The 25650-nt window shown below is 42.5% G+C and overlaps 1 pseudogene; it reads right to left on the bottom strand.

Annotated features, from left to right (window-relative positions):
• Positions 1-27: 27 nt before the first annotated feature.
• LOC120060837 lies at positions 28-18390 on the bottom strand (annotated as a pseudogene).
• Between the last annotated feature and the right edge of the window lie 7260 nt (positions 18391-25650).

Below are 25650 nucleotides of genomic sequence, written 5' to 3'. Positions count from 1 at the left end.
CAGATACCGCTGCTCATCCAGTCTCTGTCAGACACAGATCTCTATGGCAGTAGCCATCACCATCTGGCCCTTGGTCTTCTCTCGACCCAGAGAAGAGTGGTGCTGGCCAGGAGACTCCTCCTGAGGGGAGTGGGGTCAGAGAGGATGCTCCTCTTCAGGGGCGCTGGGCGCAAGAGGGAGGTCGTTCCTGGGGGAGTGGAGGGCTCTGGGTGTCTGTGGGAACGCAATGAGGAGGAGGACAAAGAGGTTGAGGTGCAGCCTGCAGGGCATACACCAGATGAACTGGACCTCTCGCCTCGCTTGGCTCGGCAGGAGGCACGGCGTCGGAGCTCGCTGACCAGCTCGTACTTGACAAAGCAGAAGACGTCCTTCACGCCGCATCGCTTCTCAGGTTCGGCAGCTAGCAGCCGCTTGAACATGCGCAGGGCGTCGTCAGTGAAGCGGGCCACTGGGATGGGTAGGCCGCCGTGGGACACCCGCCCGCTGCCAGCGCCGGAACTCCTCATAGAATGCGTCAGTAGGCAGCGCTGCCTCCCAGGGGAAGTTACCGGTCAGCATGCAGAAGACAAGCACTCCGAACGCCCAGATGTCCAGACTGGTGGTCACCAGGAAGCCTTCGGCACGACTGGCGCGGCACACCTCCGGCGCCGTGTACGGGATGGTGCCACTCACGCGCTTCACCCGGCAGCCCACTCTCCGCGTCATGCCGAAGTCAGCCAGCTTGACGCGTCGGCACTCGCGGTCGAAGAGGAGCACGTTTTCGGGCTTGACGTCACGGTGAACCAGGTTCTTGCTGTGCATGAAGTCCAGAGCCAGACCCAGCTGCTGCATACAGCGCTTCACCATCTCCTCCGGAAGACCCACCTACAGGGAGGAGAGGAGGAAGGAGTGAAGAAAGAGAAAATGGTGTTAGTTTTACATTTTACAGTAGGGGAGGAAAACGAAGTACAATAAATGAAATGAAATGAGAAAGAAATAGAAGAGGTGTAGAGGGACTAAAGTGGGACAAAGAGGCTCTTGTTAAGCGTTATATTGCACTCATCTTTAACAACCTGGAATAAGAACCTTTGAGTCTGGGTACCAGTCCCTCCACTGAAATTAAACGAGAGCCCTACAGTACACTAAGGCTCCAATCCCAGAACCACAACGCTTTGAAACACTGTGCTTGATTGGCTTGGGTGTGGGAGAACAGTGATTGGTGTGGAGATAAGTACGATCCAGTGCCAGTACAGTACCTGGGGAGGAATGATGTCGAACAGGTCTCCAGCGGGGGCATACTCCTGTCCAAAGACGTAGCTATCCTCGGTCTCGAAGAGTACGTCCAGGACTTTGATGATAAATGGGCTGCAGCTCAGTGTTCCCGTCAGGCTGTACTCCCTCAGGAAGCTCTTCAGCTTCGTCTTGCTCTTGGTCACAAACTTCAGAGCCATTTTGGTGCCTGATATGTACACACAGTGATGGACAGAATTAATGAATGAATACTTTAATGTCCAATAGGGAAATGTGTTTGGCAACATTTCAGAAGATAGACAGAAGATAACACAAAAAAAAAATGGCGGATTGGAAGGGATGCTGACAATTACGTTGATGGAAGCTACAATCTGCAATATTAAAGCTGATCTACCCCCTTTAAAAAAAGTGATCACAGACCTATGTTACAAAAGACATATCATGCAATTATTTTTGATCACCATGCCCATGCACGCACACAGAAGCAAGCACACACCTGAGTTAATATCATTACAACAACTCACATACTGTATCAACATTCTGTATAGCAAGATTATTATCGTTTTTTTTAATATGAGTTTTTATTTCTATTAGTGTTGGGACTTGTATTTGGAATTCAGTTTAGTTTCAATTCGTTTTTAGACATGTTTCAGTTGTATAAAGTAATTATTATTTCATTTTTATATTATTACGTTACAGTTTTAGTGTTAGAGACAGAAAGTATACGTGAGCCAGGCTAGGAGCCATTTGTGTTGTATAGTTTTGTGTGTGTGTTTTTTCCAGGGGGCAGCAATACATAAGGTGATAGATCAGGTCATAGGTTGGGTTAGGTTTAAAGGGGCAATCAGCAGTTGCTTCATACATTTTTTACTTAAATTAATGATATTGATTCTTGAATAATATAATGTATAAATGCCTCATGAGCTTAGTTAAACTGTTATTCCCCATCAGAACCCAAAATATAAGCTTGTTTTACTTCAATGTTTATAAACAAAGTAAATGTAAACAAACACTGTAAAGCCTTAAAGCATGGTTAAAAATAGAATTTTGATATCATGGATGGTCAGTTCTTGTTTCCATAGCGCTGCCTATGAATTTAAAAGTGGTTACATTTCTCCAGAGCCATCCCTCAGCTTGTGGCGGGGAAAATGCTTTGTTATTTTTCTACTGCTGATTGGCTCTTTAAATGATCAAATAAATATCAATGTGACTAGGATTTAAAAGGAACAGTGCTGAAACTGGTGCAAAAAAAATATTGTGGAAGGAAACTCTCTCTCGCCCATATTTACACCAATCCAATGCTTTTTCACCTCAGTAGGACATATAAGAAGAATCAAGTTAGCAACCTAACGATTTTTTCTAGTGATAGTGATGTCATCTCGGATATCCCAGACCTTGAAGTATTATAACCGGTCTTTCTAGAGAGACTAATAGGGATACAAACTAGACCTATTTGAAACATTGGTATCTCCTGGCAGCATTTACCCGTCAGATTCAGTAGCTTGAAAACCCCATTAGATTTTTTTCCCCAAAGCTTAGAAGAAAAACTAAAATGTTATTTTAAATAGTTTCAGTATTGTTTTAGTTTTTCAAACTGGTTTGTTAATTATTTTATTTCAGTTTACTAAATAGTTTTTTCATGATTACTTTTAGTTTCAGTTTATTATTATAACCTCGCTGTACAGTATCAGAGAAATATCTTAGGCAAGGCAATATGAACTTAACTGACATGTATTAAGTGAATTGAACTAAATATGCCTGTTCTATCTGATGATTCTGTGTATCTGATACGATTCGAATCTGTTATTGTTTTTATTTTATTCTGCAGTCTGAACAGCCAAAAAGCACATGGAATCGGATATTTCAAGCCACATTTCAAACCACCTTCGTAGGTGGTTTGAAGTCAGAAATCTGATTCCTGGCCATGTGACTGAATGGTCAAATCTGATTTATTTGCCCTCAAGTGGTTTTTAGACTCTTATTTGGCATATCTTGACGTTTGCTAGCTACTCTGTGACAGTTTGACAAGAACATGTGGTAGATAACTGACTTGTTAATTGTTTTTTAAAAACTGAACGTGCTAGAACGTGCTAGAAAGCTAAACAGCTACTTAGCTGCCTAGTTGACTGTTTAGGCTAGCCAAAATGGACTTATTTTGAAAGTTGGATCATCATCCTTTGAGGCGTTGAAAGTGTTCTTACCCTATGATTTTGAACATTCAAAGCAACTGGGAAACGTCCATGGCAGGCATTGTCACCTTAGCTTGCTACATAACTTCTGAGTGACGTAAGAGGTGCATGAGCACCACCACCAATCAGCCTACACCACTGCACACATACTCGTCATTACTATGACAACTATGGAAGCCTTCTCAGAAAATGACTGCGGTCTGAACACACACAAATCCGATTTGGTCACTTGTAACTTGCTGTTTGGACAATCAGTAGTCCAAAATGGATTTGAAAAACAAAACTGATTTGAGCATTAAGGCCTTCACTTTTACCTAGTCGAATGCCCTCTTCAGCTTAATGGCATGTAACCTTGTAATTAACTTTCAACCTGAAGAGCCCTTTCACCCTGACATCTTACACTATGGTGGCCTTTGACCTCACAATGCACTGACACTTTAGTGTCCTTTTTCATTGACATGTAAACTCTATGGAAACTTTTGCCGCCAACAATGTCCCTTCACCACACCCATGCCCTCTGACTCACCCTGTGTGCGGTGTGCCACCAGGTCCACCTTGCCATAGGTGCCCTTGCCCAGCTCGCGGATGTGCTCGTAGTGTTTTGCTACGTCTGCACCCGGCAGGGAGGTAATGGCCAGGGCCTGCATGTCCTCCACAGGCACCCCTCCACCACCGCAGTAGCCCACCTTGGAGTTGGGAGAGCCTCCACCACCCACCCGGCCCGGCCCCAACAGAGACAGGCTCACCTTGACGCTGTGGGGCAGACTAGGGACAGAACAGAACACAGACAGACAACATAACATTCATGTGTCTGAGACAAGAAAAACTGTGTTACGCTAAATACAGCAGGCTTATTGGCAATAACACACATAAATGTGACAACTTGACCTTGAATGTCATTCAGTGTGTGTGGCCCAATGCTCTAACCACTAGGCTACCTGCAGTAATAAAGTCTCTGTATCAGCCTGAGAGAGAAATGGCCGGCTCTTGGCAATGTTCCTCAGGTGGTAAAAAGCTATTTTGGTCACATTTCTAATATGTGACTTGAAATTTTGTTCAGAATCTAAAATAACACCTAGGGTTTTTTTACCTGGTGTTTTATCTTTATTGCCTGTGAATTAAAATATGCTGCTTGATTCTCTCTGTGCTTTGGCTCCAACAATAAGTACCTCGGTCTTGTCTTGATTTAGCTCGAGGAAGTTGTGAGCCATCAAAGTATTTAAATCACTAATACAGTCTAATAATTTATCCGTGGAGCTAAAATCCTCTGGTGACACAGAAATGTAAAGTCGTGTATCGTCTGCGTAGCAGTGAAAATCAATGCTGGGCTTTCTGATAATGCTGCCAAGAGGTAACATATATAAAAACTGAACAGTACCGGACCCAAAATCATACCTTGTGGAACGCCACATGTGTTATGTATTTTCTCTAAGTTATGGTCACCAAGGGTAACAGAAAACTCTTGACTGGTTAAATAGGTCCTAAACCAATTTAGAACTGGACCGGAGAGGCCAACCCAACTCTCCAGTCAGTCCAAAAGGACATCATGGTCAACAGTGTTGAATGCAGCACTTAAATCTGAGAGTACAAGGACAGAGAGCTGTTTGGTATCTGTGTTGGCCTGTAAACAGGGATTGATTAACAACAGATTGCACTTCTTCAGATATGCAATTAAAAACAGTTTTGAAGAGAGTGTTAGGTTCGAGAAGGCAGGTAGAAGGCTTAAATTGTGATATCCTTTTCCTGAGCATATCTGTGTCAACCAAGGAAAATACATCCATAGTGCCGTTGCGTGGGCACATATCAAACTTCTCATCAGTTCTTGCTTGACTGATACCTAGCCTAATGTTGGTTATCTTATTTCTGAAATATGCCGCAAATTCACATTGGTTTGCGGGGTAGAATTTATCAGGTCATCAATGGTAGAGAAGAGCCCTCTTAAGTTATACTGATTAATAGTGATCAAGACAGAAAAATGTGTCCGTCTGGCATTTCTAATTGCCTTGTTCTATATGCCAAGTTGCTCTCTCAGAATATCATAATGAACCTGCAACTTTGACTTTCTCCACTTCTGCTCTGCATTTGCAATTTCTCTTTAACTGATTAGTTTCCTCACTCATCCAAGGGGCTCTCCATTTGGATGTGGCCTTTTCAACTTTACTGGAGCTATGACATCAATAGTTGCCCTTAGTTTGCTATTAAAGTTATCAACTAAATCCTCACATGAAGAAGGCAGAATAGGTGGTGGAGTACTGTTCATACACTCAATAAAATCTGTAGCAACTTCAGAGGTAAGATAGCGTTTCTTAATAATGCGTTCAGTATTACACTGTGCTAAGGGCAAAACGTTTTTTTAAATACACAGTGGTGATCAGATAAAGCAACATCAACAATAGCGCATATGTCAATTAAACTAAAATGTCTTAACTGGGAATATTGAAGACTCATGTTAAAAGGAACCACCAGCTTTCATATGTTCTCATGTTCTGAGCAAGGAACTCAAATGAACACTTATGGGAGATTCTGGAGTGACATTTGAGACAGTGTTTTCCACCACCATCAACAAAACACCAAATTATGAAATTTCTTGTGGAAGAATGGTGTCACATCCCTCCAAAATAGTTCCAGACACTTGTAGAATCTATGCCAAGGCATATTGAAGCTGTTCTGATGGCTCGTGGTCACCCAACGCCCTATTGAGACTATGTTGGTGTTTCCTTTATTTTGGCAGTTACCTGTACGTAAATAATTATGCCCCGTACACATCGTGATGCATTTCCTTACACCATACTGTATGTAATCTTCAAGCAATCTTGTTCCTCTACTGGACAGAGACCAAAGGGAGAGTTTCACAACCCAAGACAAGATGGAAGAGAGCCTAGTCTCTCGTTTATCATATTTACTTAGGGAAAATATGACCTTTTCATTCACGACAGGAGAAACATATTGTTTCAGTTGATAATAAAACATGTTTAGTTTAGTGACTTTTACCACAACTTGTTTCTCTAACTTTCTAGCAAGTTAACCTAGCTTACAGAGCAGCTAGCTAGCTAAAATCTAAGCTAGGTTGAAGATAATTTAGCTAGCGACCTCCACCTAATAATCATCCAAAACAAATGTCATTGCCATCACATTAAACTAAAACGGCAGGCAACAGTAATATAATTGGCTTAATTAAGGATCAGACCCTTTTTGTTTTAATTGCCTAAAATGACAGCCTGTAGCTCAGGACCTGAAGCAAGGATATGCATATTATTGATACCATTGAAAGGAAACACTTTGAAGTTTGTGGAAATGTGAAATTAATGTAGGAGAATATAACACATTAGATCTGCTAGAAGATAATACAAACAAAAAAACAATGCGTTTTCTATTTATTTTTTTGTTCATCATCTTTGAAAGGCTAGAGAAAGGCAATACTTTCAGATAGGAGTCCAGGTGTAATTCTAGTTTGAGAAACAGACGCCTCACAAGTCCTCAACTGACAGCTTCATTTAATAGTACCCGCAAAACACCCGTCTCAACGTCAACAGTGACGAGGCGACTCCGGGAACAGGAGTATATCTTTCCCGTCCAACTAATTTAAGAAAAACTATTCGACTCTGGGATGCTGGCCTTCTAGGCAGAGTTCCTCTGTCCAGTGTCTGTGTTCTTTTGCCAGTCTTTGTCACGTTCGTCGTAACATTTAAGTGAGGAGGACCAAGGCGCAGCGTGATAACAATACATTCTTCTTTAATGAAAACGAAACGAACACTATACAAACTAATCAAAACAACAAACAGACGAACGTGAAGCTATACAAACAATAAGTGCAGACACTGTCAACTTCCACATAGACAATCACCCACAACCTACCTAACGACTATGGCTGCCTAAATATGGCTCCCAATCAGAGACAACGATAGACAGCTGTCTCTAATTGAGAACCAATCCAGGTAATCATAGACTTACATAAACACCTACAATGAACACAACCCCATGAACTCTACAAACACCCCCTAGACAATACAAACACCCTAGACGAGACAAAAACACACAAACATCCCCCATGTCACACCCTGACCTAACTAAAATAATAAAGAAAACAAAGATAACTAAGGCAGGGCGTGACAGTCTTAATCTTTTGTTTTTATAGGCCAGTCTGAGATATGGCTTTTTCTTTGCAACTCTGCCTAGAGGGGGTTCTAAAACAAAAGATTAAGATGGGCAAAAGAACACAGACACTGGACAGAGGAACTCTGCCTAGAAGGTCAGCATCCCGGAGTCGAAGAGTTTTTTCTTAATGAGTTGGACGGGAAAGATATACTCCTAACACCCGAACTAGGCCCTCATCCCCGTCATTCGCTGGAGAAGAAAACTGAGATTTTGTGGAAAGAGATCAGGGTGCCTGTGAGGATCTACGTGATCTTCCTGTCTGGGTTGGCGCCGTGGCGGAGATCATTGTGGGATATACTCGGCCTCGTCTCAGGATGGTAAGTTGGTGGTTGAAGATATCCCTCTAGTTGTGTGGAGGGCAGTGCTTTGGCAAAGGGGGTGGGGTTATATCCTGCCTGTTTGCCCCTGTCCGGGGGTATCATCGGATGGGGCCACAGTGTCCCCCGACCCCTCCTGTCTCAGCCTCCAGTATTTATGCTGCAGTAGTTTATGTGTCGGGGGCCTAGGGTCAGTCTGTTATATCTGGAGTATTTCTCCTGTCTTATCCGGTGTCCTGTGTGAATTTAAGGTATGCTCTCTCTAATTCTCTCTTTCTCTCTTTCTTTCTTTCTCTCTCTTAGGAGGACCTGAGCCCTAGGACCAGGCCTCAGGACTACCTGGCATGATGACTCCTTGCTGTCCCCAGTCCACCTGGCCGTGCTGCTGCTCCAGTTTCAACTGTTCTGCCTGCGGCTATGGAACCCTGACCTGTTCACCGGACGTGCTACCTGTCCCAGGCCTGCTGTTTTCAACTCTCCAGAGACAGCAGGAGCGGTAGAGATACTCTTAATGATTGGCTATGAAAAGCCAACTGACATTTACTCCTGAGGTGCTGGACTTGTTGCACCCTTGACAACCACTGTGATTATTATTATTTGACCATGCTGGTCATTTATGAACAATAGAACATCTTGGCCATGTTCTGTTATAATCTCCACCCGGCACAGCCAGAAGAGGACTGGCCACCCCTCATATCCTGGTTCCTCTCTAGGTTTCTTCCTAGGTTTTAAGCCTTTCTAGGGAGTTTTCCTAGCCACCGTGCTTCTACACCTGCAATTGCCTGCTGTTTGGGGTTTTAGGCTAGGGTTTCTCTACAGGCACTTTGAGATATCAGCTTGATCAGGCGACGAGTGGCTAATCTGCCTTTGTACTCCGTACTGCTAGCTAACGTTCAATCGCTGGAAAATGAATTTGACAAATTAAAAGGACGTATATCCTACCAACGGGACATTAAAAATTGTAATATTTTATGTTTCACCGTGTTGTGGCTGAACGACGACATTAATAACATACAGCTGGCGGGTTATACACTATCGGCAGGGACAGAACAGCAGCCTCTGGTAATACACGGGGCGGCGTCCTATGCATATTTGTAAACAACAGCTGGTGCACGATATCTAAGGAAGTCTCAGGTTTTGCTCGTCTGAGGTAGAGTATCTCATGATAAGCTGTAGATCACACTATTTACCTAGAGAGTTTTCATCTGTATTTTTCATAGCTGTCTACACTAAAACAGCACTCAATGAGCTGTATACCACCATAAGCAAACAGGAAAACGCACATCCAGAGGCGGCGCTCCTAGTGGCGGGGACATTAATTAACGCAGGAAAACTTAAATCAGTTTTACCTAATTCTATCAGCATGTTAAATGTGCAACCAGAGGGAATAAAATGTTTTTAAAAACTCGCCCTGCATTTGGCAAAATCTGACCGCTTCATTATATCTTCCTGATTCCTGCTTACAAGCAAAAATTCAAGCAGGGAAGCACCAGTGACTCGGTGTGTAAAAAAATGGTCAGATGAAGCAGATGCTAAACTACAGCATAGTTTTGCTAGCACAGACTGGAATATGATCCGGGATTGAGGAGTACACCACATCAGTCACTGGCTTCAACAATATGTGAATCGTGACATCGTCCCTCAGTGACTATGTACATACCCCAACCAGAAGCCATGGATTATAGGCAACATTTGCACTGAGCTAAAGGCTAGAGCTACCGCTTTCAAGGAGCAGGACTCTAACCCGGAAGCTTATAAGAAATCCCAATATCACCTCCGACGAACCATCACAGGCAAGTGTCAATACAGGACTAAGATCGAATCCTACACTGGCTCCAACGCTCATCGGATGTCAAATCAAATCAAATTATATTTGTCACATACACATGGTTAGCAGATGGTAATGCGAGTGTAGCGAAATACTTGTGCTTCTAGTTCCGACCATGCAGTAACATCTAACAAGTAATCTAACCTAACAATTTCACAACAACTACCTTATACACACACAAGTGTAAAGGAATTAATATGGATATGTACATAAAAATATATGAATGAGTGATGGCCGAACGGCATAGGCAAGATGCAGTAGATGGTATAGAGTACAGTATATACATATGAGATGAGTAATGTAGGGTATGAAAACATTATATAAAGTGGCAGGGCTTGCAAACTATTACAGACTACAAAGGGAAGCACAGCCGAGAGCTGCCCAGTGAGACAAGCCTACCAGACGAGCTAAATAACTTCTATGCTCGCGTCGAGGCAAGCAACACTGAAACATGCATGAGAGTTCCGGACAACTGTGTGATCACACTCTCTGCAGCCGATGTGAGCTAGACCTTTAAACAGGTCAACATTCACAAGGCCGCAGTGCCAGATGGGATTACCAGGACGTATACTCCGAGCATGTGCTGACCAACTGGCATGGGTCTTCACTGACATTTTCAACCTCTCCCTGACTGAGTCTGTAACACCAACATGTTTCAAGCAGACCACCATAGTCCCTGTGCCCAAGAACACTAAGGTAACCTGCCTAAATGACTACCGACACATAGCACTCACGTCCGTAGCCATGAATTGCTTTGAAAAACTGGTCATGGCTCACATCAACACCATTATCCCAGAAACCCTAGACCCACTCCAATTTGCATACCGCACCAATAGATCCACAGATGATGCAATCTCTATTGCAATCCACACTGCCCTTTCTCACCTGGACAAAAGGAATACCTATGTGAGAATGCTGTTCATTGGCTACAGCTCAGCGTTCAACACCATAGTGTCCTCAAAGCTCATCACTAAGCTGAGGACCCTGGGACTAAACACCTCCCTCTGCAACTGGATCATGGACTTCCTGATGGGCCACCCCCAGGTGGTAAGGGTATGTGTTGTTACCACACATCCGCCACACTGATCCTCAACACGGGGGCCCCTCAGGGCTGCGTGCTCAGTCCCCTCCTGTACTCCCTGTTCACTTATGACTGCACGGCCAGGTACGACTCCAACACCATCATTAAGTTTGCCAATGACACAACAGTGGTAGACCTGATCACCGACCACACGATGAGACATCCTATAGGGAGGAGGTCAGAGACCTGACCGTGTGGTGCCAGGACAACAACCTCTCCCTCAACGTGATCAAGACAAGGGAGAAGATTGTTGGACTACAGGAAAAGGAGGACCGAGCACCCCCCCATTCTCATCGACGGGGCTGCAGTGGAGCAAGGTTGAGAGCTTCAAGTTCCTTGGTGTCCACATCACCAAACAAATTAACATGGTCCAAGCACACCAAGACAGTCGTGAAGAGGGAAAGAACCTATTCCCCCTCAGGAGACTGAAAAAGATTTTGGCATGGGTCCTCAGATCCCCAAAAAGGTTTTACAGTTGCACCATCGAGAGCATCCTGACGGGTTGCATCATTGCCTGGTACGGCAACTGCTTGGCCTCTGACCGCAAGGCATTATAGAGTGTAGTGCGTACGGCCCAGTACATCACCGGGGCCAAGGTTCCTGCCATCCAGGACCTCTATACCAGGCGGTGTCAGACGAAGGCCCTAAAAATTGTCAAAGACTCCAGACACTCTAGTGATAGACTGTTATCTCTACTACTCATGGCAAGTGGTAACCGGAGCACCAAGTCTAGGTCCAAGAGGCTTCTAAACAGATTCTACCCTCCCCATCTAGGATGCTGCTACTCTGTTATTATCTATGCATAGTTACTTTAATAACTCTACCTACATGTACATATTACCTCAATTGGGGGTGGCAGGTAGCCTAGTGGTTAGAGTCTTGGGCCTGTAAACGAAAGGTTGCGAGATCGAATCCCCGAGTTGACAAGGTAAAAATCTGTTGTTCTGCCCCTGAACAAGGCAGTTGACAGCCTAGGAACAGTGAGTTATTGTAATTAAGAATTTGTTCTTAACCCACTTGCCTGGTAAAATAAAAAAATACAAATTACCTTGACATCGGTGCCCCCGCACATTGAATCTGTACCGGTACCCCCTGTATATAGCCCCACTATTGTTATTTTACTGCTGCTCTTAATTTATTTGTTATTCTTATCTCTTACTTAAAATGTTTTAACTGCATTGTTGGTTAAGATAAAATACATTTTTAAAAAAGGGGGCTAACTGACATACCCAAATCTAACTGCCTGTAGCTCAGGCACTGAAGCAAGGATATGCATATTATTGGTACCATTTAAAAGGAAACACTTTGAAGTTTGTGGAAATGGGAATTGAATGTAGGAGAATATAACAATAGATCTGGTAAAAGAAAATACAAAGAAAAAAAAACCCAGTTTTTTTCTACCATCATCTTTGAATGTAGCAGAAAGGTCCCTGTTCCAGCCATCACGCTGGTTGTAATTCCAATAGTGTCCACAAGATGGCAGCAGGGCATGTGCAAAGTTTTCAGATGGGTAACTTGAAGTATGAGCGAGCTACACGACATTTAGTGTGAAGTCACCCAGGTACATTTGGGCAAATTGTGAAAGAGACACATGCATTTCATATTACATTTTTTCTGCAAGAATATCATCAAATCTGTATACTTGGACTTTGATTTAGCTGTCCAGTATTAGTAGCCATATTATAAGTTCAACATTTGCAAAACAACCAGTTTTCATAACTCTGAATATTCTTATAATTTTTGTCCAAAATGAAAAGGTATGCTGTTGTACAAGGTTAGTAGCTACATTTTACGACAGATACATGGTTTACCAGATACTCCCGTAAAGCCCAGCTCATTGGCTATCTAGCCAGCTTTGTTTGACCCCAATTGGGCTTATTTGACAAAGGTAGAGTCGTTCAAGTGAAGACCGTCCGCGTCATCGGCCTGCCATGAAGGCGTCGCTCTCTGACCAAATATGGTGACCTATAGGATATACTACACCCCTAATGATATAGTGAAGTCTCGTTACGTTCTAGGATCTCTTAGGAATACATACGAATGCGATTTGACTGGTTGAAAACAACGTTTAGGGTGAGATTTCACAGATTCCTCTGTGTATACAAAATCGATTCGTGCATGCTATATGAACCTTTCAGGATACGAAAAAGGATTTGATCTAACAAAACAACACTTGATGTTATCTCTGGGACCTGAAGGAGGGTGTGGGGTGGGTTGGGTATATGGGGTGAGTGCTTGGGAATCGACGTGGGTGGACTGAGGTAGGGAAGGGACTGGGGGGTGTTGTGTGGAGGAAAGGTGGTTGGGATATGGTCAAATCTTTGTACTTACAACGATGTACATTTTGTAAAACTTCAATATAAAAAAAATATATATATACAAGAAAAGATGAGCTAATTGGAATAAAAGGTGGACCTAACAAACAAAGAAACTAACGTATTAATCTTGTCACTGTGTGTGACTGTTTTTAATGTGCTGTGTGGTTACGTATTGATTAAAATGAGGAATTAAAATGAGGAATTCTTACAGATCAATATTGCTGGCAAAACGTAATTAAATATTGCTAAGTTATGTAGCTATAGTGTGGTATATATGTATATAATCACCAGAGAGTGCAACTACTGCGTAGGCAACCATAATATCAGACACGAGACAAGCTGGCCTGAGCGCACGAGACAATGTTGGTGGGAAGCACAGGAGACAAGGACACTGACACAGTACACTTATGCACGTTCCACAAGGGTGGCTTCATATAGCCTATAGCAGGAGTTCAGCAACCTTTTTCATAATGGAGTGCCAGTTTAAAATTGAAACTACCATTTCTAAAGATCTGCGTGCAAGTTATGATTTTCATATATAGTGCATTCGGAAAGTATTCAGACCACTTGACTTTTTCCATATTTTGTTACATTACAGTCTTATTCTAAATTGGATGAAATATTTTTTTTCTCATCAATCTACACACAATACCCCATAATGACAAAGCGAATACAGGTTTTTTAGAAATTTAATAAAAAAATGTTACATAGTAATACCTTATTTACATAAGTATTCAGACCCTTTGCTATAATACTCAACATTTAGTCTCAGGTGCATCCTGTTTCCATTGATCATCCTTGAGATGTTTCTACAACTTGATAGGACAGGATTTGGAAATGCACACACCTGTCTAATAGGTCCCACAGTTGACAGTGCATGTCAGAGCAAAAACCAAGCCATGAGGTTGAAGGAATTGTCTGTAGAGCTCCGAGACAGGACTGTGTTGAGGCACAGATCTGGGAAAGGGGTACCAAAAAATGTCTGCAGCATTGACGGTCCCCAAGAACACAGTGGCCTCCATCATTCTTAATGGAAGAAGTTTGGAACCACCAAGACTCTTCCTAGAGCTGGCCGCCCAGCAAAACTGAGCAATCGGGAGAGAAGGGCCTTGGTCAGGAAGATGACTAAGAACCTGATGGTCACTCTGACAGAGCTCTAGAGTTCCTCTGTGGAGATGGAGAATCTTCCAGAAGGACAACCATCTCAGCAGCACCACCAAACAGGCCTTAAGAGTGGCCAGACGGAAGCCACTCCTCAGTGAAAACCACATGATCGCCCACTTGGAGTTTGCCAAAAGGCACCTAAAGACTCTCAAACCATGAGAAACAAGATTCTCAGGTCTGATGAAACCAAGATTGAATCTTTGGCCTGAATGCCAAGAGTCACGACTGGAGGAAACCTGGCACTATCCCCACAGTGAAGCATGGTGTTTGCAGCATCATGCAGAAAGGATGTTTTTCAGCGGCAGGGACTGGGAGACTAGTCAGGATCGAATCTCTGAATGTCCTTGAGTGGCCCAGCCAGAGCCCGGGCTTGAACTCGATCTAAAATCTCTGGAGAGACCTGAAAATAGCTGTGCAGAGGACCTGCAGAGAAAAATGGGAGAAACTCCCCAAATACAGGTGTGCCAATCTTGTAGCATCATACCCAAGAAGACACAAAGCTGTAATCACTGTCAAAGGTGCTTCAACAAAGTACTGAGTAAAGGGTCTGAATACTTATGTAAATGTGATATTTCTGTTTTATATGTTTTATGAATTTGCAAAAACCTGTTTTTGCTTTGTCATTATGGGGTATTGTGTGTAGATTTATGAGGACAAATAACCATTTAATCAATTTTAGAATAGGGCTGTAACGTAACAAAATGTGGAAAAAGTGAAGGGGTCTTAATACTTTCCGAAAGCACTGTACGCATTGTAGGCTATCTAACTCTGCCCCAAAAATGTCTAACTGCCCACGAACAAAATACTTATATAGCTGGCTACTAGTCAGAGGCGCTGTCCATTCAGAACCCCTCTACAGAGCTCCACTATTCCAACCTGTAGGCCGAAGCACTGTCCATTCAGCTGTGCCTTTAAAAAGGAATGTATAGATGTTTCTTTTGTATTTCGTGATTTTCGTCATTCTTTGGTTGAGCTTGTTTGTCTTCATGTGTCCTTGTTGATTGTAGGCCTAAGTACGTCCTTTGATGTAAGGCTATACCTTTTATTTCAATGCATGTGTAGCATTTATCTGGCATAGTTTGCATTCAAAGTCAGCTGTTTTATGCACCAGTTACTTTCACATTGATGTCGTCATTTGATGTCATTCTTGTTGAAACTAGTGTGTATTGTGAATCTATATTTCATTATTTCATGTTGCACTGCATGCACCTTTCCACAAGTAGCCTAAATTAGTCAATTCATGATTAGGTTGAGTAGTTGTTTACATTGTACACGCAGTTCTACAGACGTTTAAACCTAATATTGCGGTGACAATTAATACTTGGGGTAATTTTTAGTTGTTGCCTTTGCTGTTCTCTAAACAGCATTTTTTGTTTTTAACCCTCAGAATACTGAACTCTGGAAAATGTTTGCAACATTCCAAAGAAACATGTCTAGAACATTAATATTGAAAATTCTGAGAACATGGTAACCATGTTCATGGTAAATTCTGTTTGACATTAACGGCTAGGTGTCCCGCTAGCGGGATAGAAGCCGACAACATCCGGTGAAATTGGACGGCGCGCAATTCAAATAAATATTTGTAATATTAAACATTCGTGAACATACAAGTGTCTTATATCATTTAAAAGCTTAACTTCTTTTTAATCCAACTGCGTTGTCAGATTTCAAAAAGGCTTTATGGCAAAAGCATACCATGCGATTATCTGAGGACAGCGCCCCACATCAACATATCTTTCAACCAGCACAGGCTTCACAAAATCACAAATAGCAATTAAATAAATCACTTACCTTTGAATATCTTCCTCTATTTGCAATCCCAAAGGTCCCAGCTACAACATGAATGGTTGTTTTGTTAAATAAAAATCCTTCTTTATATCCCAAAAAGTCTGTTTGATTTCCATTTCAGTAATCCACTCGTTCAACATGCAGACAAAGGAGTCCAAAAAGCTACCGGTAAACTTCATCCAAACAAGTCAAACGACGTTTCTATTTAATCCTATTTAATCCTCAGGTAGTCTAAAATTGTAATAAACTATAATATTTCACACGGAAAGTACTATGTTCAATAGGAAAGTAAAATTTGTAAGTGTGCGCCTTCTCCCTCACGTGCCGAAAGATTGATTTGGTCCAGGTGGTCCAGAAGCCATAGGAATTGCAATTTGGGTGACGGACATATGTTAAAGCAATAGGTTTCCATAATAAGAGCCTGGGAGCTGGTCTGAAAATTCTGGTCTGATTTTCTTCAGGTTTTTGCCTGACATATCAATTCTGTTATAGTCCCAGACATTATTTTAACAGTTTTAGAAACTTTAGAGTGTTTTCTATCCAATGCTACCAATTATATGCATATCCTGGCTTCTGGGCCTGAGTAACAGGCAGTTTACTTTGGGCACGTCATCAGGCGGAAATTCAGGATACTGCCCCCTAGCCCTAAGAATTAAGGGAATGGTCTCTTGGGAAACAGTCAGTCTTGCACATCACTGGAACATCCCTAGAAAAACATAATGACCTAATGAGACTCTATGGGAACGAACATTCTCGAAAGTAGTGGGAATGTTTTTTGTTAGCTGGATAGGGTGCTCTGCCTGTGTGCTGCTGTTGTGGTCCACACACACCAACACAGTCGTGAAGAAGGCAGGCTGAAAAGACTTGGCATGCGCCCGATCCTCAAAAGTTACACAGCTGCACCATTGAAAGCATCTTAACTGGCTGCAATACCGCTTGGTATGGCAACTGCTTGGCAACTGACCGTATGGCATTTTAGAGGGTAGTGCATATGGCCCAGTACATTACTGGGGCCGAGCTCCCTGCCATCCAGGACCTCTATACCAGGCGGTGTCAGAGGAAGCCCCTAAAAATTGTCAAAGACTCCAGCCACCCAAGTCATCGACTGTTCTCTCTGCTACCACATGGTAAGTGGTACCGATGCACCAATTCTGGAACCAACAGGACGCAGAACAGCTTCTAACCCCAAGTCATAAGACTTTGACCCTCTTTGCACTAACTCTTTTGACTCATCACATGCTGCTGCTACTGTTTACATATAGCCAAGTGAGTTACTCTTTCTGTATTTATTCCTTGTGGTATTTATATTTTTCAATCTTTTTCTCTCTGAGTTGTTCTTCCCAACAATGCACAGAAAAAAAAAAATATATATACAACACAATAACTAAATACACATTGAGTAAGTAAGCATTTCACTGTTAGTCTACAAATACAATTGGATTTCATTTGTCTGTGATGTTCTTTGGAGGGAGTGCGGTGGGGACCACAGGTGGCCTCTCAGTGTCTTCCTCTCTCCAAAGTGTCTCAGTATGAGTCTGTATGAGTTCCAGAGGGTCACAGTGAGCAGCAATGTTACCGCTGATGAGGGGATGTGAGGGTGTTGTCACGCCCTGGCCTTAGTTATCTTTGTTTTCTGTATTATTTTAGTTAGGTCAGGGTGTGACATGGGGGATGTTGTGTGTGTTTGTCTCGTCTTGGGTGGTTGTATTGTCTAGGGAGTTTTTGTAGAGTTCATGGGGTTGTGTTCAGTGTAGGTGTTTAGGTAAGTCTATGGTTGCCTGGAATGGTTCTCAATCAGAGACAGCTGTCTATCGTTGTCTCTGATTGGGAGCCATATTTAAGGCAGCCATAGGCATTAGGTAGGTTGTGGGTAATTGTCTATGTTTGACGTTAGTAGCTTGTGTATGCACTTTCGTTTGTTAGCTTCACGGTCGTTTTTTGTTTAGTTTGTATTAGTATTAGTGTTCGTGTTCGTTTAATCTTCTCAAATAAAAGAGGATGTATCTATATCACGTTGCGCCTTGGTCCTCTCGTTCACCTAAAGACGATCGTGACAGGTGTGGTAGTTGGGGTTGTGTTCTCTTAGAGTGTGGATGGTGGTATTTGTATTGAAGCAATTCTATGACAACTGACAACTCTTTCTGTAGCTCCTCCCTGGTGTCAGCCACCGCTCTCATGATGCTCTCGACCGTTGCCAGTTTGTCTCAGCACCCCCTTATCCTGCCTCAGAACTGTCATCTCACCTCAAGCTCATGCACTTCTTTCTACCTCCAATAGGGAGAAAAGCCTTGGACAGGTAGGACAGGTTGTCACTCTCCATGTCTGCTTGGGTGGCTTGGTTAGATATGAGGGTCTGGTGACTTATGGAATCAACTGATTTCTCATCAGGGTTTCTCACTGCTATGGCAAATTATTGTGCCCTCTTTTCCACAGAGATGGAGTCTAGTTTCTACAGTGTGTCTGATACTCCGCTGTTGTGGAAATGTCAAAATATTACTATAAAATACCATCCACCATCACATAGAATTTGTAACTACGTTTCACCTAAACATCCCATGCTTCACCCAAACGTGCTGTGAAAACATTGAAATAATACGATTTGCATTTACTAAGCTGCTAATTATTTCCTTTTAACCATAGTGAATCACTCACATTTAACATATTTACCCATTCATACAGCTGGATATTTACTGACGCAAACCAGGTTAAGAGGGCCTCCTCAAAGGCACAACAGCTGTATGGCTACAGATGCATTCACATTTCAACAGCAAGCCTCCAGTTTAGTCTCTGGTGCATTTTTCAAACACTGAGGTAATATTACCACAATATTACATCAATCCATATTCTATGATGTTTTCAAGTTGAAATTAGCATATGTTTAGCTATTTGATTTAGAATTTTAGGAGCTCTTTAGGTATTGTAATGGAGACGCTGGGAGTCGAGAAGCAGATGCAGGTTAACTTCTTATGGCTGCAGCCCGACGTCGGTACACTTATGACAACAGCCACTTCAAGTGCAGGGCGCGAAATTCAAAAGATATATTTTTTTAAATATTTAACTTTCACACATTAACAAGTCCAATACAGCAAATGAAAGGTACACATCTTGTGAATCCAGCCAACATGTCCGATTTTTAAAATGTTTTACAGCGAAAACAGCACGTATATTTATGTTAGCTCACCACCAAATACAAAAAAGGACAGACATTTTTCACAGCACAGGTAGCATGCACAAAGCCAACCTAACTAACCAAGAACCAACCAAACTAACCAAGAAACAACTTCATCAGATGACAGTCTTATAACATGTTATACAATAAATCTATGTTTTGTTCGAAAAATGTGCATATTTCAGGTATAAATCATAGTTTACATTGCAGCTATAATCAGAAATTGCACCGAAAGCAGCCATAATAATTACAGACACCAACGTCAAATACCTAATTACTCATCATAAAACATTTCTGAAAAATACATAGTGTACAGCAAATGAAAGACAGGCATCTTGTGAATCCAGCCAATATTTCCGATTTATTAAGTGTTTTACAGCGAAAACAGAATATAGCGTTATATTAGCTTACCACAATAGCCAGAAACACTTGGGCGCCGACGACTAGTTCACATCTACGACAGATATATGAAATAGCATCATAAAATGTTTCTTACTTTTGCTGATCTTCCATCAGAATGTTGGACAAGGTGTCCTTTGTCCAGAACAATCGTTGTTTGGATTTAGAACGGCAACTTTCCCTCTTGATTTAGCAAGCACACTTGCCAAGTGGCACGGATCTCTCCATCGTCAACAAAGTCAGAGAACGGAACACGGCAAAACTCCCGAAAAAATTTCAATAATCTGATTAAACTATATTGAAAAAACATACTTTACGATGATATGGTCACATGTATCAAATAAAATCAAAGCCGGAGATAGTAGTCGCCTATAACGGCAGCTAAACAGAAGGCAATCCCACTGTCCACCTCGCGCTCTCGAGAGTACCGGAAATGAGGGACACGTCATACAAAGAGCTTGTATTCCACTTCAGACCAAGATAAACACTAAATTTCTTCTCTCACAGCCTCTTGACATCCAGGGGAAGGTCTATGAAGTGCACGTATACTCTTACGTATCATTCCCATTTATAGGCAGGAAGAAGAACAGAGCCTCGATTTCAGACTTTCCACTTCCTGGTCAGGAAGTTTGTGCCAAATGAGTTCTGTTTGACTCACAGATATAATTCAAACGGTTTTAGAAACTAGAGAGTGTTTTCTATCCAATAGTAATAATAATATGCATATTGTACGAGCAAGAATTGAGTACGAGGCCGTTTGAAATGGGCACCTTTTATCTGGCTACTCAATACTCCCCCTGCAGCCCAAACAGGTTAAACATGCAGGTTAACCTTTTCTCAATAGGGGGTGCTGTTGTTAAACGTTCCTCCACTATAGTGTTTGATATACCATTTTCTACCTCTGAGTTTCTACTTTTATCAAATGTAAAAAACACCATTTCAAATTTTGCGACATAAGATTGAATCGAGCCGGTTGGTCACAAATAGCCTACTTACTAACCAAGACATCGGACAAAACTTTTTCAATACCTGGTTTGCACACCCAGTGTTGAATTAGTTAGCATTTACTGGTAGATGAGTTGAAACATCTTTCCTACCCTACCGGCTACCGATGTTATTCTTCTGTGAGCGGCTCCGTGCCAAAACCAATTGAGATCTGCAAACTTCAGATGATATTCCGCTGAAACTAGGCTGTGTGCGGCGCGCATGTGAATATATTTAACGTGCTTTGTGTATGATCTCACTATTGTACTACATAATTGCTAAGTCGTATACCTCCACTACTTTGATACGCATCAATACAGATTAATGCCCACTGAAAAAAGTGGGTATACGGCTTATACCCTCCACTACACCACTAGCCCTTTGTGTTTCACTGGCCCTTTGTGTTCTCCTACATGAGTGTGCTGGTATTACGTTTGCTGTCCTTTCAGAATCACGAACCTGTCCCACCACTGTGCAAACATATCTGTAATAGATATAAAGGCTTTTAAGATATTCATGTTTAAACAAAAAGAGTATATATTTGTCTTGGCGAAGCGGTTTTATGCACTGACTGAATGGAAGTTGATAATTATGAGTTTTTTACTCCACTGGTCTCGGGAATAAATTACTAGTGTCACGCCCTGATCTGTTTCACTTGTCCTTGTGCTTGTCTCCAACCCCCTCCAGGTGTTGCCCATCTTCCACTATTATCCCCTGTGTATTTATACCTGTGTTCTCTGTCTGTTTGTTGCCAGTTCGTCTTGTTCGTTCAAGCTTACCAGTGGTTTTCCTGTCAGCTCCTATCGATTCCCAGCCTCTCTTTGCTAGTCCTCCCTGTTTTGACCTTTGCCTGTCCTGACCCTGTACCCGCCTGCCTAACCTCTCTGCCTGACCCTGACCCTGCCTGCTGTCCTGTACCTTTGCTCCACCTCTGGATTACTGAACCCTGCCTGTCCCTGATCCTGAGTCCACCTGTACCTTTGCCTCACCCTGGATTTTCAACCCCTGCCTGCCTTGACCTGTCTTTGCCTGCCCCTGTTGCTACAATAAACAGTGTTACTTCGACAGTCTGCATCTGGGTCTTGATTCCTGATACTAGTACTCACTGTGAGACCGAGTACAAATGTATCCAACACCAAGGCAAGACCTAGACACTCAATATGTGGTCTCGAGACCTGAACTCGAGTACTACAACACTGCCAAATATCATCCTTTGACCACCCTTGATCACAAACCAGTCTTCCATTTCTGCTAACTGCCTACTTGTAGAAGAGGCTGGTGGGAGGAGCTATAGGGGGACGGGCTCATTGTATTAGCTGGAATGGAACTGTCTTATACACATCAAACATATGGAAACCACTTTTGACTCCGTTTCATTAATTCCATTCCAGCCATTACAATGAGCCTGTCCTCCTATAGCTCCTCCCACCAGCCGCCTCTGCCTCCTAGCGATTTAGCTAGCATCTCCACAAAGCCAGGGCTTAACACCACAGCACCTCTACTGAGCTTGACAACTCCATCCATCCATGAAACATCTAGGCTCCATCCATCCTTGCCTATCAGCGCCATACAGCCTTGGTTTAGAAATCCTATTTCTCTCCAGCAAGATCTGAGGTATAGGCTACTAGAGCGTCTTATACTAACTCAATTAGCCTGCAATTCAGTCGCTACTGTAGCTAGTTACCTCAGGTCACCAGCTCTTCAAAGAGCGGGAGAACAGGCTATTGCACATGGCTAGATTCCACATGTTAACCCCATCTCTCTCTCTGCCACGTAGACCTTTCAAGTGCTTCTGTACTGTCTGACCTGATTAGCTTAGCACAGTAGCCGCTAAAACCCACCATTTCCCAGACGTCCAACTCAGCCCCAATATGGCTATACCGCTAATGCCTCAGCTCAGAGAAGACAACATTAACACTTGCTGCAGGGGGTGGCTGATAATTGGTCTCGTTTGCGGTGGGATATTCACACTGCCTCGCTCTCATCCCACTTTTTTGAGGACCGCCAGATAACTTATCTACGGATGTGTTAATTGGTCTTTCAGCAGGAAGTCAGCTTATTAAAGCGGTCTGCACATGTACCAGACCAAAGACTCAGGAAATGAGACCCGCTTTGACCTGACCTTCAGCTAATGTGCAGTCGAAAGGAAACACCGAGAGCTGGACTGGATTTGCATACACATATAGGCGGAGTAGAATTAAATGCAGGAAAGAGGGGGAGGGGATAAACAAAGACATTCAGCCATTTATAGATGTTAATGCACTGGTCATTTTAACATATTGACGAAAATAATAAAAGTTTGTATCAGTTCTGGTACACAAAGTTTGATTTGAACTCAATATTAAACATTTTATTTGTTTGTGTGTTAAAGACTTAATACATTTGTACATTTACATAATTCAACTTGCTGGTGGAGACCAGCTAGTAGGATCAGGACATAACTGAGGTAAACAGTAGGCTACAAAGCTAAAATTAACATTACACAATGTGATCATAATGCCTACATAACCTGTTATAACAGTCTGACAAAAACTTGACACTTATGACAACTGACATAACACTGTTCTGATGTATACAGTTGTGCGATATCGAACGAAACTATAAATATTCACAATTTCACACAGCAAAACAGTGTATGCATCTTGTCATAAGTAGAGGCTACATATGCAAGTTATGCACGCATTTGGACCGCCATTTCAAGTGTCTCTAAACTACCCCTGTCATTAATTACATTATTGCACAGTCGGACAGTGGGGCCTAAGGCAGAGCTAATACATGTTCTACAACCAATGGGAGACTGATGCTTCACCCTATGATTGATCACAGAAAATCTCCGCCCAGAGTGAGGTCAATGAACCACCATTCTCCTCTCACTACGGTCATCCTTAAAGTGTGACGTATGACAAGGGCACTGACTTCATGACTAGCAGGTAGGTGTTCTAGAGACGATGGAGGAATAAGGAAGGTGAATTGGACAGATTTTGACAAACGTAAACAGTACAACAGATGTATGTACATAGTATATGTGATAGAATGAGACTGACATGGACGAGATAGTGGAACAGACATACTGTATACTACACATTATATGTGATGTAATACACAAGGAAGGCAATTGCTATGAGAACTCATGGCTAGCAGGGCAGTGTTGTTAATAATACTGGTGTTGTTGCAGAACGACTAGACCAGCCAATTATGTTTGATGTTTCGGGAGTGGACAGGAGCTGACAAATGAACCATGAAAACACTGACTGTCACTATAGCGACAGGGATGATGGGCTGTCATCGGGGAAAGGAAAGAAGGGAAGGGTGGGACACGCACAAACACACCTGTCTGACATAACAGTAGCAGCAACTTAGCCGATAAATAGAGATGAACGCTTGATAAAGCACACAGTGTGCTTTTCAGATGCTTACATCATTTTTTTTTTTCACTAGCTGAGACTCTCGCGGTTTGGCGGCCTCAATTGATCATCAGCCCACAGCATGCCAAAGGGGGGAGAGAGGTCATCCTACCAGACAACACAGAATGGCTCAGAGACTCAAGTGCAGGAGAAAGACAAGCAGATGGGGAAGGGAGGAAGAGAGCGAGTGAGTGAGAGATAGAGAAAGATGAAGGTGAAGGACGAAGAGTGGGGGAAGATTGGTTGGCTGGGAGTTTGAGGAGCCTGGAGCGAACATGGGATCTATGATCAATTGTATTGGAATTGCTTTGGTAAAGTTATACAGGATGCATGTGCGCAGTAAAGCAGTAACTCAGTAAAGTACATGATTTAATTGAGTTGAATTGACAGAGGAACGGGACTATTGATGGTTAAGATGGGCTAAAGTCATGATGCGGTCACAGTGTTCAGAATGTGCTCAGGGAGAGACATCACACAAGTGTTAAACAGTACTATTCCAATAGGCCCTGGTCCGATCCCAACCATACTCTAAAGGCTGCTACTGTCCACCCCATTTTTGGCACCATAATGCACCACTATAGAGCATTATAATTTTAGAATGTTCATATACTGTACATGTCATATTATTTTTGCTACATTCAGTGCATTGATCCCTGTTACCTCCTTAAGTAGTAAACGATATTAATAGAGCTACATGGTTGAACTACCTGACAATAATACAGTGTGGCGCTTAACATAGTAAATATCTATAATGCACTGTTTTTAAATTCTCCCCTTTACAAAGAGATTGTGTTTTAGTTGTTCAAACACCCACCCACCCACCGACACCCCCCCCCCCCCCAAACACACACACACAGCAAATATAAAATAAACACTCCCTCTATTCTATAACAGTTTCCAAGCATTTGAATGTCAACAGAAGCAATAATATATTTTCTCATTTCTTTTCACATTGGAAGATGCCTGTATGAACTAATTAGGCACTGTTACAGAATGAAATGTGTCCTTTTAAACAGTGGTCTACTACAGGAAATCACCTGTAACCCTCAACAGGAAGTTACTCTGAGACAGGAAGTAACCACTGAGATGTTCTGAGATGTCTGACAGCAGGGTCCTGTCTCAGTTCAGACTAGTCTAGATGAGCAATGTCCCATTGTCATAGTAACTGCTACATTGGAGAGTCACCTTCACATATTTTCACCTTTTGAAAAACAATTCCTTCTCCCCTATGTCCATAGCCATTTTCACACTTTGGAAATGGCCGGAACTGCTGTGGAATCCCATTCGTTCAGCGATATGTCAGTTAGATAGAAGATCAGTTTGACCTATTGGATCGCTGGCCCTCTGATCAGCTAGTTTTCTAAAGCATGTCACTAGATCAGCTAAGGTTTGGGCCTCCCCAGGTCAAAGGTAATTATGTATATAGAGAGAGAAGCAGAAGAAGAAATATAAAAATAAGAGAAATTCGGGAGAAAGGAGGCAGAATGGAAATGTGTCGTCAGGGAGCATTGAGTGTTTCTACTGAACCCAATGTTTAGAATGGCTAGAACTGTTTCTATTAGCATCATTAGCAGTGTTCATGTGTGTACTAAGAAGCAAAATAGCTGAACAGTGGAGCGAGTTG

Source organism: Salvelinus namaycush, chromosome 16 (assembly GCF_016432855.1).
Source record: "Salvelinus namaycush isolate Seneca chromosome 16, SaNama_1.0, whole genome shotgun sequence".
In the NCBI taxonomy this organism is placed as follows: Eukaryota; Metazoa; Chordata; class Actinopteri; order Salmoniformes; family Salmonidae; genus Salvelinus; species Salvelinus namaycush.
The sequence above is the reverse complement of the archived record's forward strand: the minus strand, read 5'-3'. Positions and strand labels throughout refer to the sequence as shown.